Source organism: Falco naumanni, chromosome 1 (genome assembly GCF_017639655.2).
Source record: "Falco naumanni isolate bFalNau1 chromosome 1, bFalNau1.pat, whole genome shotgun sequence".
NCBI lineage: Eukaryota > Metazoa > Chordata > Aves > Falconiformes > Falconidae > Falco > Falco naumanni.
In genome coordinates, this window is record NC_054054.1 from 82,313,578 (window position 1) to 82,327,843 (window position 14,266).

The 14,266-nt window shown below is 36.6% G+C and overlaps 1 long non-coding RNA gene across 1 annotated transcript in view; it reads left to right on the forward strand.

Moving 5' to 3' along the window:
- Nucleotides 1-13,444, forward strand: part of LOC121082741 — a 30,570-nt gene extending 17,126 nt beyond the window's left edge. The window contains exons 2-3 of the long non-coding RNA XR_005826101.1: nucleotides 11,680-11,830; nucleotides 13,047-13,444. This is a non-coding gene — a long non-coding RNA (uncharacterized LOC121082741). The remainder of the gene's footprint in view (nucleotides 1-11,679; nucleotides 11,831-13,046) is intronic.
- Nucleotides 13,445-14,266: the final 822 nt, after the last annotated feature.

The window sequence follows — 14,266 nt, forward strand, 5'->3', positions numbered from 1 at the left end:
TTCTAACCATCCGAGAGAGAAGTTATAGTTCCCAACAAGAGAAGTGAAGGCCAGAGAGGCTATTTGTTGTTGAGGTGGAGTTACACAAAGTTACAAAAGGCAGTATGTGGTGTGGTTGCCTGTACCAGAAGTTATCTGAGCACAATGCAAGGGAGGTGCCTTCTGGTCCTGTTGCAATAGGCCTATGTAATCCTCCAGGCTGCTGTGCGCTCCTCAAAAAGGTGGATGTTGTAATAACACGCAACAGATGCTGACTTACAGAGACTTAACACTGCCAGGAGAACGAATGCAAGATGTGTTAAAATGAAGTGTTTCTTGCAGTGTGTTCTCAGCACTGGGGAAAGACATTACAATGAAAGATGAAGCTTTTCCAAGTATGTAGGTTGCAATTCAAACTATTTGATGTCTCCATTTTTCCCTCTTACTGCTGCTTTTGGGGTCCTGTTCTTGGTGGAGCTGTCTGATGATGTGATTCCTATCCACTGTTATGGTGAGCATGCAGACCATTGTGTGGGGGGAAAAAAAAATAAAAAAATATTTTCACATAGGGAAAGGCTGTAATTGTATCTTTCCTTATCCTCTCATCCAGAGCAAAGTTTTATTGTTGACTCCAATGAGAGGCAGGTGGATACCAAGCTCAATAGAAGTGGGCTACATAATTCTGCTTTGGAAAGGAATTAAAGGAAAGAAAACAGAATAGTGTTATAAACCACAAGCTGAAATATTGTTTGAGTGGGATCAATATGTGAGGCTGCTGGATTCAGCAATGCTAAAGAGAAACACTGAGATCTCACTTCCTAATTTTTTTTAGTTCACCATTCAGTTTACATCCAAGTAGTAGTAATGGGCTGATCAATTGCACTTGGAAAGATGGACAGAAATGAGCTGGCTTGCCCCAACTACAGCTGTAGGTGGTTGCAGCAATGAGAATAGGAATCTACTCAAAGGTCTGGGTGCTTTCACCATCTGGCCCTTTGGCTCCCTAATGTGCAACACATTGAGCATCTTTGTGAACCAGCTGGCAGACATTTCTTTGGCTTCCACCCTCCTCACAGGAAGAGTCTGTCAGTTTGCAACAATGACAGGAAAATACAGAGCTATTCTCTAAAGCCATTAAGATGAGTTAGGACCATTCAGTTTCTAACATACTTCCCAGAGCTCTTGAAATGGCTTGTACTCCCTTCTACGGTTCAGCATATATTTTCAGCAGATACATTAAAACAATCCTGCAATGCAAAGCTGAGGCATAAAGAAAGGGTAGGTTTTCAGGTTATAACACAGAGCTGAGGATGGACCTGGGGTGGGGGGGTGTTGGTTGGTTGGCTGGTTGTGTTTGGGGTTTTTTCTTGTTGGGTTGGGTTGGGTTGTTTTTTTTCATTTCTGCCAGTAACTAAATGTATGACTCTGAGATAGACACTAAGGCCAAAATCCTCACAGCCTCTTCAGGCATCAAAAGAAATGATCTATTTTCAAGGTTCAGAGCATCTACAGCTCCAGTTAACATTAAGATGAGCAGCATGCTTTCAATTCCTCAGTAATAAACAAGAAATGCCTCATGGGGATATTATAAAGCTTAATTAGTTAAGAGTCAGATTTCCTTCTCTGCTCCCCCTTGCTTCTTCAAAGTAATTTTACAATCTGTCAAGAGATTCATAGATGGGAAATAAATATATATTGCCAATAAAAATATACTATCTGAACTGAGAATCCAGATGACCTAGCTCGGAGTAAATGCTTGCTCCATCCTAGCTATGAAGAACATCATCAGACAACAATCCTGTTGTCTCTCACAGGGGACTAGTCTTTCAGATGCCGACAGGCTTGTCTATAGTGCACACTGCATCATACTCCATCACTTCCAGCTCAGTGTGGACTCTGTGTAGTATTCAAATATCGTTGTCCTCATTTTACCATTGGGAAACAAATTAACTGAATTGTCCAAATCAGACAAGTATTTTATGTCAGTCTAAAGGGCAGTTCTCTTCAACCTCATCTATGGTCCGTATAGAAAACTTTCTAATCAAAAGTAGTTCTGGTTTTAGAGGGTTTTTCAGGCCAAGACCAGTGTTTAAGTTTCACAAAACCTCTTCTGATGGTTCTTTATTGTGGTCTGTTTAACTAACCATCATGTCATTCACTTTATATACTTTGAAGATACAGTATACAAATTATTCTTCTCTTGGCATTAACTAAATACACAATGTAAACAAAAATTGGTTGTAGCTGTTAAGCTAAATCATAAATCAAATTGTTATGAAGTCTTGGAACATGGTAAAGGCATTGCCTAAAAGCAATGATCACCTGAAGAGGCTGGCATCATTCAGTGGATTTTAACTCATCAACATACAGAAGCAAGCAGAATATTAGAACTCATTAAAATTTTATTTTATCAAAATACCTATGTCTGTAATTCCCACTTAATAGTAACTTAAGATTTCTGTTGACCCTAGAGAACAAACTCTCTATCCAGTCTTCACGTTTGTGATAATAACAAATTTTACAGGCCCCACAATGCGCACACTTTAGCAGCTGATGCACATTCAATACCTTGTGCTGCGTTACACCTCTCTGGAAAAAAATCCCACATGCTGGTGTTCTGTAAAATGAGTGAAAGGACAAAAGCAATGTGCCAGTATTCTATGTTGGTCTTAGAGAAACGTGCTGTCTTAATTGACGTGTGTTATGTAAGGAAGAAATTAAGAAAAAGTGTCCAAAGAAGTAGCAGTTCTCCATGATTCAGGTGCTCTGGCAGGCATGGCAGAGTATGAATGCATTTTGTGGGAGATTGATGTGACTTTCTGCACACCTGTTTAAGTGGGCTGTGGCGTATTTATCAGAGGCTCATTTAAACAACTAAATGGGCGTGATACAATTACATTAGAACAAACTGAGAGTACTTAAAGGAAGAGAAGAGAGCTTTCCCTGTGACTTTCGGCTAGATAATCTATTTGTTATACTGCAATGAAAAAATATGAAATATGCTTAATTCATCTACATCTGGACAGGGGTAGCTATAACAAAAGGCTTTGGAGGCACTGAAATAAGAAATGCAGAAACATGTGGAAAAATAACTGTCATTCATACTGTCAGCTTTCACCAAGGACTAAGTAAATCTGTTGTTACAGGGGCAAGTATTGTAGGGTATAAAAGATGAAGGCAATAATCCACAACCACAGCAGGACACACAGAGCTATTTATTATTGACCAAACCCACTCCCAAAGAGAGCACCTATTTAATATTTTTTTTTAATTGATGAAGATTGTTCTCCTAAAGTCCTCTATCCTGTTTTGTTTGTTTTCTACGAAGCAGCAGGTCTGACTTCTTGTAGAATATTCTTACCATAAAGTATTTAAAAAAAATTATCCACATTTTATAAAAATCAACAATTGTTATATCTTCAGTTCACTTTTTCTGTTCGGTTTTTTTCAGTTATTCTAGAGATAAACATGTGATGACAGCTTCTATTTATTGAGTTCTCATTTCTGTCTTTACATGATAATTGAGGTGGTTGTGATGTATCTTTAGAAGACACATTTGAGGTTCTCTCTCTCTCTCTGTGGTTTATGTATTTATGCTTTTTATTGTTGCTGTTGAGTCTCTTAAATGGGGTTAGTCTGTATGTAGTGGAAGTGTGTACACTATATGAGGAAATGCAGGCATTTTCAGGAGTATATATTTTTAAATCTGTTTCAGTCCACACTTTGCTTATAACTTTCTGCGGCTTCTTTATACATTGTATTTCCTAAACCCAAGAGATTCTCTACATTTGCTTACATATGAAATAGTTTTGAAGTCCTAAACCCAAGGAAGTTGTGTGCAGATCTATACTTAGAATTTTCTGCAATATGCCCAGCGAGGATGTTAACTGGAGCTCATTTATTTCTACTAGGACCTCCCCCAAAAATAATTAAAAAAAATCCACAGCACTTTCCCAAACTACTCATAGAAGAAAGATGCATCACAACACATCCCACCAAAATCAAATCTCAGATTCTCCTGTTTGTGGAGACTCCACGACTGATGTACATGGCTTAAGGGGCTTATGCTGATAAATTATAGATAGACTAAGAACAGAGTAAAAGCAGCAGATATCAAGTTGAGAAACTGTTTTTGCTCACAATGTCAAGAGGTACTGGCAGTGGGGTGCTGTCTCATGCTTGCTTGGAGGGAACTATTTAGAATAGCCACGCACTTTCAATACATTTCTTGTAAAGCACAACCCTTCTCACCTTTTAATTGGATGTAATTATTAGCTAGAAGTGTGAAAAAATGAACAGCATTGTATACTACAGGAAATTTATAGAAATTGTTTGTCTACATAGAGAGTGGAAGGTAGTTTTAGGGGAAATAGGACAAATGTGCAAACACATCATCTTAGAAGTGAAAGGAAAGGAAGGAGGTGTAATTGGTGCTCAGCCTCCAGCATGCTCTGCATTGTGCATGGGCCATGCTGAGAAATTTAACTGGAGGAAGCCAAAGGAGGGATATTCACGCAGACTATGTCCTTATATTAAGACACAAGCCTCTGTAGCTTTCCTACATGGGGACAGAGAGAAGCAGGAATGCAGAGAAAGAGCAACAGCAATCCTCCTTGAAAGCACAGTTTGGAGCAGCAGGATAATATATTCCCTGCTGCTGCCTAACTTGGGGCATAAACTAATCACAGAATAAGTAACGTGTTTATTTTAGCATGGTATTTTTGAAATGAGAATTGATCTTAAAGTTTTCAAGTGTGTTAAAACTATTGGTTTTCCTCTTGGAAAATGTTTCCTTCCCTTCACCTGTATATTTAATCACATGCATATAACATGATACATATATTTACTATAATGCATAGTGAATTTTAGTACAAATAGATACAATTACAGCTGGTAAATAGTTGTCTACTGATAAAAGAATTTTATAAGAGCAAACATAGTTACTAGTGTACCCCTTCATTGAAGACAAGACAAAAGTACAATATAACCAGTCATAAAGTATGTAGAAAAGAAAGAATTTGTCATAAACCAGCACACATCTCTGGGGAAATGAGTTCTAATGCTTCATTTCATAATGGAGGATTTTTATCAGACTCTAAGTACTTGCAGTTAAATGGCAGCAGATCACTTTGTGTGGTTTCACTATGGTTAGATAATTGCGCCTCTGAAGCATATGACCCTGCTCACCGCTTGGGTACTATTAACTGAATTATACTAATGTCAATAGTAATTAACTTCACTGGAGAATGTATCAAATTTTTATACTTTCAAGAAAGTGAAGCAACTTCTGTGTTTACAAAAAACCTTCCCAATACCTTTTAAATATCTTGTAAGCGTAAGAAGTTTGGCACTACTAGAGAAATTAAGAGAGGAAGGCACCTCTCAGACTTCCTAAGAGATAAATTGTATAATGAAAAATAAGTGTTCCTTTTAACTTCTCAAGTAAGATATATTCCAAAAATCATTCCAGTTATTCCAGTAGCTTGCTGTTTTCATACAGCCAACAGAAGATTTCAAAAAATACTTTTCCTGACATCACAGACTTTCTGAGCCAAGAAAATGTAAAACAAGTAATAAAGATTCAATTGAAAGGTCTTTTCAAGCTTTCTAGAGAAAAAAGAGTTGTATAACTTTTTAAAATTTTTTTAAATGTTTTTTAGGACATTATGTTATATGTTGACACAGGGGATTTAATAAACATGTTGACATTAAGAACAATTATAGAAGTAATGTGGAATACCATTCCACAATTCTCCACCACCACCACCCCCGGCTCTATCTGTAATTTGTATCAACAAACACTCTACTACTGTCTCATAGCTTTTCAGTCTCTCTGCTTTCTTGGCACACAACTTTCCTATAGATAGAAATTTATCCAAAGCTTTTTAGGACTCTATGAAGTTACAGTCTTAGAAAAAGAAATGTGCAACAAGATACCATCATCAAATTAAATGCTATAGAGATTCTTCAGATGTACTGAGTTCTCCCTCTAGTTAGAATCATACCACATTTGTTCTGATGTACCATTTCACAGTAGTAAAATTGTGTGTCCATTCTCCAGGGAGGTATTGCCTGATTAGTAGGAAAATCGATGACCAAATTTTGGCAAAGGCCATTGAAAAAATTTGGTGTGAGTCACACAGCCTGCCAATCCCTCACCACAGAGGTGCATGCAGACATCCCTCTAATCCTAAACAGGATGCTGCAGCCCCCTTCTCCTTTCTTTTTACCCTTTAGAGAGATACCACAATATTTTGTTGTAAAAATAAAAGGCTAATCTCAGAAGTGTTTATATGTTTTAATAACATTCTGAATTTCACATAAAATTTCTCCTTGAAACAATTTACAAATTCATAAATCTAGGCCATAGGTCTGGCCACCACCACTGTGCAGCTGCCCAGCAGTGCTGCTCAGTGGCAGTTTACTCACAACCCTTTACTCTGATATGGCCAGAGAAAAGGCACCTTGCAGCAGAGAGTACAGAAAAAGGGCATCTGAGAAACTGTCCTGTAGAGGTTTTGGTAAGTACCAATTTGGTTATCTGACCCAACAACTGGTATTGTTTGTTTGTGACATTATGTGTCTTTGGTACTTTTGCACCATCGTTTCATGTGGCTTCTGCAATGTCTGAGCTGGTAAGAAAGCCTTAGATGGGTGTCTGAGCACTTAGCTATCTTCAGAAGGGCTAAGCTTGCCTCTCAGGTGAAGTTTGGAGACTGAAGAGAAGCTGGGAGCATCTGAATATGGATTGTCATGTTGTTCCATGTATAGTAAGTTACCACTTATGAAGGCTGACAAGTCACATATATTTTATACTGTCTGCGGTCAGCTTATGGAATTATTAGAACAGTGTGTTAAACATGATTTTCAAAGTGATTTCAGTATGTTTTCCAATCTAAAGGTAAAAGAAAATGGGCTTATATTCTTTTAAGCATCTGGGAGAGATAAACACATATGCTTAGGGTACCTGAAAAAGCCATGCTGCCATAGCTGTTAAAAGAAAAATAGAAGGAGGATAATATGTGCACATTTCCCTTGTAGAGTTACTGCCAAAATATATTTCTCTGCTTTTATCTGAGTCTCATTTAGCTGTGTAGTATACTCTTTGTTCAAATTTAATGCTGCTTCTTTATAAAGTGATTTTTAGACTGCAATCTGAAGTACTGACTGGAAACCCCAACAGAAGTAATAGAAATATTTTGGCAATTACACACCACATTTTAATCTTTTTTTTTTACATTGCCATTTACCAAGTAACATTGTGACAAGCTGTTAACTGAGTTAAAGGCATATGCTAATCCTGTTGTATTTAACACATTCATCTGTCATCACATTCTGCTGTCATTTTATCCATTATATCATGTTTATAAAGTCAGTACAAATGTTCCATAAATATGTATGTATTTCTCTATCAATGATATCTTTCAAGCCACTTAACCAGTCAGAATACATTGCCCTTATGTAATGGTGTTTTTTCCTAAGCGTTGCATATTCTGTTACCAATAAAGAAGTCAGCAGGTAATTAATGGAAGTTCATGTTATATTTAATTTATGTTCCACCAGGACAACTAAAGCTTTAGAGGCAGAAATATTTTTTATATTTATAAGTTATGACAAAACCAGTAACAATGAATTTATAAACTGTTTGTTAAAGTTAGCTATATTAGCCTCATAAAATAGACCTGTGAGGCAGCTGTTTCTTAATACATAGTCCTTTTCCTATGTCCTAGAAAAATAAGTCTAGAAATGTTATTTGCAGGAAAATTAATGTAAATTTAATTCACATCTATGGATATATTGACTAAAAATATCAAGTTAAACATTTAATTCTACTCAGACCTGCCTAAAAAATTATTTCAATAATAAATAAGAATTCAAGATTTTAACCTATTTTCCAAAAATACTTTTCCATTTTCTTATCTTCAAAATTTGCTTGAGTCCAGTCCATAAAACATCTTAGTGCAAAGGAACTAAATGACTGTCATAGCAACAACAACAACAAAAATTTGTAATATTTTACAGATGTAAAGGTCTAATATTGTTCTCTCACCCAATATATCTGTTTGCATATTTGTTACATTTATTTTTATGGAATAAATAATGGTATTTCAGGTTTAGCACCTCAGAAATTCACTCATTTTGAGAACGGACAGCACACTTCTAATAAGATTTACAGCTGCGGTTTACATTTTTTCAGAAAAAATCTGTCATCACAGAGACAATTCAGACTTTAAACTTAGGGGATATTCCAATGATTCCTTAAATAACATGGAGTACATTATTGGAAAATATGATTGTGCTGCTATTCTAAAACAATATTAATCATTGATGCCAGAATTTCACAAAAGTTGGAGAATGAATTATGGTGTTCAGGATTTGTGGAGCTCTGATATATTGAGAGTTGTTTATGACACATTTATATCATGAAAGAGAGAGATTTGACAAGGCTATTATTACACACAGACATAAGTTGTGATTATCAGTATTTAGTTACAGAGACATGCCCATTTAAGAGAAACCACAGTTCATTACAATACAGACACATGTTCAAAACTTCCTGTCTTAATTTTTCAAGTGGAATAAGAAGAGTATTTAAAGAAAGTCAGTCCTTTTAAACTTCTGATTCCAGTTGAAGGGTTTATTGATTAAATACTAATGAATGGAATTAATGGGGATATGTTTTAAAATCAGTGCATTATTTTTCTTTTTAAAAAAAATAATTGCTTTTTGAGCTTCTGATGTTCTGCCAAGGTTCCAATGCTGTCACTAGATTCCTTATTCACTTAATTATTGTACTTTAGTTAGTAGAATTTCATAGGTTATGTTTCTCATAGTTCAAAAGTTTATTCTGGCAATAAACTGTCATTATAGCTAACACTGAAAACTGAATTTCTCCATTTATACTAAAGTTTTCTACTTTTTTTCTCTGTATATTGTAGACAATGAAATATATATAGACAGGCAATGCAAATTTTTTTCCATGTCACAATGAATAATTCCATTCCAATGCTGATTCAACTTGTGTTTTCAAATGAGAACGCCAACATGAAACATGTTGGCAATGGAAGCAATCTTTTTTTAATCATTAAAATCTATGAACACAGCTGAGCTCTAACTATTTAAGTTATCACTTCAAAGCATTAAGCAGGTGAAATATATAAGAAATATGATATTTCCAAGGAGACTAGAAGACCCCAAGAGATTCACAGCATGTCTCACTAGGGTCACTGGGAAAGTTTATACTAAATATGTTTTAAATGTTCTTCCTTATCCATATGGTATTTAGTACCAACTGTTTAAAATAAGTACAGGAAACAGAAAAGGCATTTACAATCATGGAGGATGATACAAAATGCTTTCTCTGATGCTCTTGCACTGCTAAGAGCACAAGACTATCACTTCAATGTTCCATTAATTCTATATTACACTGAAGTACATTCTTAAGCAATCATAGATAAAATTTGTCAAATAATACTTCTTTTTCCCAGTTAAAGCTTCAATTTCCAACATTAATTTTATGCTAAAAACCCCACAAAACTTATTTTTAACTTATGAGGAATAATATATCATTATATGCATTTGAAAGCTTAAACAAGAACCCCATGACCCTCCCCACAAATGATGAGATCTGATATAAGCATAATACTGAAAATCACTTTTTGTTTTTCAGATGCATTTGTTGATAACAAGGTCCCTAATAATTGATCACAATCTTAAAAAAAGTTTTAGGTTTGTCCCTCATTTACTGTAAGACCATCATGTTGTTAGACAAAACCCAAAGAGATATTGTGGTCATACAGATGGAATCATAAACACCTTATGACTGTCAGTCATAAAGACTGACAAACCGATTTCTTAAATTTTCCACTTTCCATTCCTCTTCAGTCTGGACTCAGTCATGTAGGTGATATTGTCTACAAGAAAACAAAACAGATATTCAGTAACTAACAATTTTCTTTGGTACCTCCCTACGAATGGCACAGATAAGAAAGAGGTACAATTTTGGGCTCCTCTCTTCAAAAGAGACTGAGGTGCTGGAGAGTGTCCGGAGATGGGCAGCGAGGCTGGTGGGGGGTCTTGAGCACAAGTCTTGGCAGGGGTGGCTGAGGGAACCGGGGTGTTCAGCCTGGAGAAAAGGAGGCTCGGGGGGGCCTTATTGCTGCCTACAGCTGCCTGAGAGGGGGTTGTAGGCAGGTGTGGGTCGGTCTCTCCTCCCAGGTAACAAGTGACAGGACAGGAGGAAATGGCCTCAAGTTGCACCAGGGGAGGGTTAGATTGGACGTTAGGAAAAATTTCTTCACTGAAAGTGTGGTCAAGCAGTGGAACAGGCTGCCCAGGGAAGTGCTTGAGTCTCCATCCCTGGAAGTATCTAAAAGATGGGTAGATGTGGCACTTAGGGAAACAGTTCAGTGGTGAACTTGGCAGCACTAGTTTTATGTTTGGACACAATGATCTTAAATTCTTTTTCAACCTAAATGATTCTATGAGTCTATACAGTCTAATTGATTCAGCACTGAAAGGCAGGAACAGAAATGAAATTATTTTTGTGTCTCTCACTGTGAAATAGGTGGAAGTTATTTTAGTCTTTTTATGGTACACAATCATTCTATAAAAATCTATTAAATCTTTAGATTTGAAATATTTAGAAATTCAGAGCAACAACAGTTCAGGCCTACTGCTCTGTAGTTGGTATGAATTACATGTGAATGCTTGCCAACTTGTGCATTTCCGCTGACATAGAAAAGATAAACATTAGAAAGTGCTTTCCGTATCTCATCAAACAAGGATGACCATTCTTCCCCAGTGCAGAGGAGTCGAGCTGTTAATGTCAGGCTGAGTCACATATTTACCCAATGCCAACTCAGTTTGAAGCCCCACTGACAGATGAATTAAATTAGCCACCACCTGCAGGTTTAATTTAATGGTTCCATCTTGCTTTCTACAGCTACCTGAAATGAGGTTGGGGGGGGGGGGGGGGGGGGGGGGTTAGGTCCCTTCTCCCAAGTAACCAATGATAGGACAAGATGAAAGGGACTCAAGTTACTTCAGGAGAGTTTTAGATTGGATATTTGGAATTTTTTTTCATGGAAAAGGTGGTCAAGCACTGGAACAGGTTGTCCAGGAAGTGGTTGAGTCACCATCCCTGGTGGTGTTCAAAAATGCATAGATGAAGTGCTTAACAACATGGTTTAGTGGTGGACTTGGCAGCCCGAGGTTAACGGTTGGACTTGATGATCTCAAAGGTCTTTTCCAACCTAAATGATTCTATGATTCTGTGATTCTAGGGAAACAAAATCATTAGAACTACACTAAGTTTCTTGTTCTGTACAAGCTTTTGTACAGATTTGAACTTGAACTCACTGTACAAGTTTCTTCAATACTGAGTATTCACGTATTTTTCTTGTACAGTTTAAAAAACGCAGGGAGTAATGCAATTTATTCCAGTAGATGTATTTCTGTTATCCAAACTTTCTCCATGATTTTCACAGTAGAACTCTCCCCTCAAATCCTACTATTCATTTCATCTTATTGTAAGCACCTGCCCAGCTAATGGTATATATTTGATATATGTGTGTATGTATACACACCTATATGTATGTACATAAATGTCCATATAACTCATTTTAAAAAACAATGTATAACTTATTTCTGGTTTTCTCTCCTTATTGTCATTTATTCTTTACCCATTTTGCCAATCAGCAAGCTGTCCTGTTTCACTGCTGCTCTTAAAGACAAATCTACAGCCATTTGTAACGCAAAAGGAGAGTTACAGATCTCTTCCCTCAGCTCTGACCCTGGGCCAGTTCTGCCAGACAACTGGACAGCAGCACAGAGGTTTCTGAGGCATCAGGTAAGGGAAGAAAGAGCTCCTGTGCAGTCATGGAGAGTCACACGAGGGAGTCTGATCTGTATCATTTTACCTGTTTCAACATAAATCATACATTCTTTACCCAACAGCATTTAAATAATATAGAATACATTTTCTCTTTCTGTACTTGCTAGAAAAACCTTAATTTAATATCTATTGTTTAAACCATAAGTAGGGATCTGCACAGAAACCAGGATACTGTATGAACATCTTTTTATGGGTTTTCTCCAGATTTTATGGAAAACAGAGGGGGAAAGGGAAGCGTGTTCACTACCTTTTCCAACGCCTCCTTCCACATTCAATAGAGATAAGAAAAAGCACCAATCACCTGTTTTGCTGACTGACCTTCTATCTGAATGCCATACCTCATGTACTTTTCTTTTGCCAATATATTAAAATGAATTGATGTGCAACTTAAACATGATAATAGATGTGCATGTAAATGTTCTGAATCCTACAAACGCTGTGATCTGCACTATTTTCAACCTTCCATTCTGCTTGGGATCTCAAGTGTCTCAGCATCATATGTGTGTTTAGAAAAGAAATTTTAACAAGTTTCCTTAGTAATTGGAACCTCTGCAATTCCCACAGTAATTGGGATCTCTGGGCTGGTAATGTATTTACAGATAGAAAATAAGTAGGGCATAACTGAAAAAGACTGTGAAAATTAATACAGTGCAGTAAAAGGCAAACTCATGTATACATCTCCTCCCCTCAACTCTGCTTGCTTTGAAGTTGTCAAAAGAATTTATAGCTCCTTCCTCTGGCCCTGTCATTCCTTCCCTCTGAATTCCCTCTACTATACCAAAAGCCATCTTTCCTCCTTGCCTTTCAGTCTCAGTCCTCCCCAATACTCACTAAGCTGCTAGCTAAAAATGGTGTTCTTATTTTACTTGCCCATTAGATAGTTCTGTCCATCCTCCCATGCTGTCCTTTGTGGCTGGGAAACCATCTTGATAATAAAATATAAAGCCACTTGCTTTCTTTCTGTAAAATTATTTTAAAATTCCACTTAACTGCAATGTATCCAGTAAGCAAGTAATGAGTAGACAGGTGGTGAACAAAGACGTTTACCTTTATGTATTTAATAAAAAGACAACTAAATGTGTCTAAGGGGAAAGAGAAACATGTAAATTGTTAAAAAGCCCCATGTAATTATATGTGAAAATCTTCTCACATTTTACTTCATTTCCTCCAGGTTGACAGAAAGTAGCACATAATATGCACTTTGTTCATGGATTCTTTTGAAGACGAGAAACCCAGCAGTAAATCTTCAGTTTCAAATAGCCATATTTTCTGGCGTATTTTGCAGAAAGCAGTGCCATTTGCTTACGTGCCTTGTGTGCATCCAGCCTCAGGTGACCCTGCCACCACAGGTATGTGATGACACACCTTTCTTCAGTTCCTGATAACGCACAAGCAGTCCCTGGGGTCGCTGCTGGGAACCTCTGGCTGCTTGGTGATTACCTGTGTTGTAAAACAGACTTACTCCTGACCTGATTGCAAAACCAAACAGGCTGCTTTCTGGTCAGGGAAGAAAAAAACCCAACTTCTTTTCCCCATTTGCCCATTTGCTTTTCTCTTTCTTGCCAGCACAGGCAGACTGCTTGCTTTTCTTGAAACAACCCACTAACGAGAATACAGAAAAAATACTCACTGAGTATCTGTAGAAAAACAGTAGTTCTTCTGGTTTTAACCACACAAGCCTATGCCTGATCCACTGCAGTGAGGTCTGTCTGCTCTCTAGAAGGTTATTCTCTTTCCTTGTTAAGAATTATAGCCACATATTAAAGCACAATAAAGACAAACACTTCGGGCAAAGCCATATATGTAAAGCCTGCTATTTCTAAGTCCTTATTTTAGCATTTTTAAGTTTTCACTTGTCATCCCAGATTTTTTTAACAGAAAACAAATATCTGAGAATGCTGTCCTTAATAAAAATAGATTAATTATATTTTCTTGATACTTAAGAAGAGTTATTTATGAAAGAAAATGATAGAGATTAATCCAATCATGCCAATAAATGATTGCTCATAATAAATATACCCTGCTAATGATAAATATACTGAACAACAAATAATTTTGAAGTTATTGTTAAGAAAGTTTTTCACTGTAAGGTTGTAATATTTTTGTTTTAAAATTATATCATCTGTCTTGGAATAGGAATACTGAATAGTAGAGAAAGAAAGGATAGTGTGGAATTACAAAGGAAATCTAGAAGTGGATATTAATGGGCTGTAAAAATACTGTTATAGTGGTTCTTATTTTTGTTTTGTTTCCCATGAATCCCAGGGTAGTATTTTCAGATATAACTAATTTTCCACAAATATCAATATAAGGTTTGTTACTGATATTAAACGGAAACAGGCCTGCCAAGTCCTGTTGTAAAAATAATTGTTCAATGGCATTTTTTCTGCT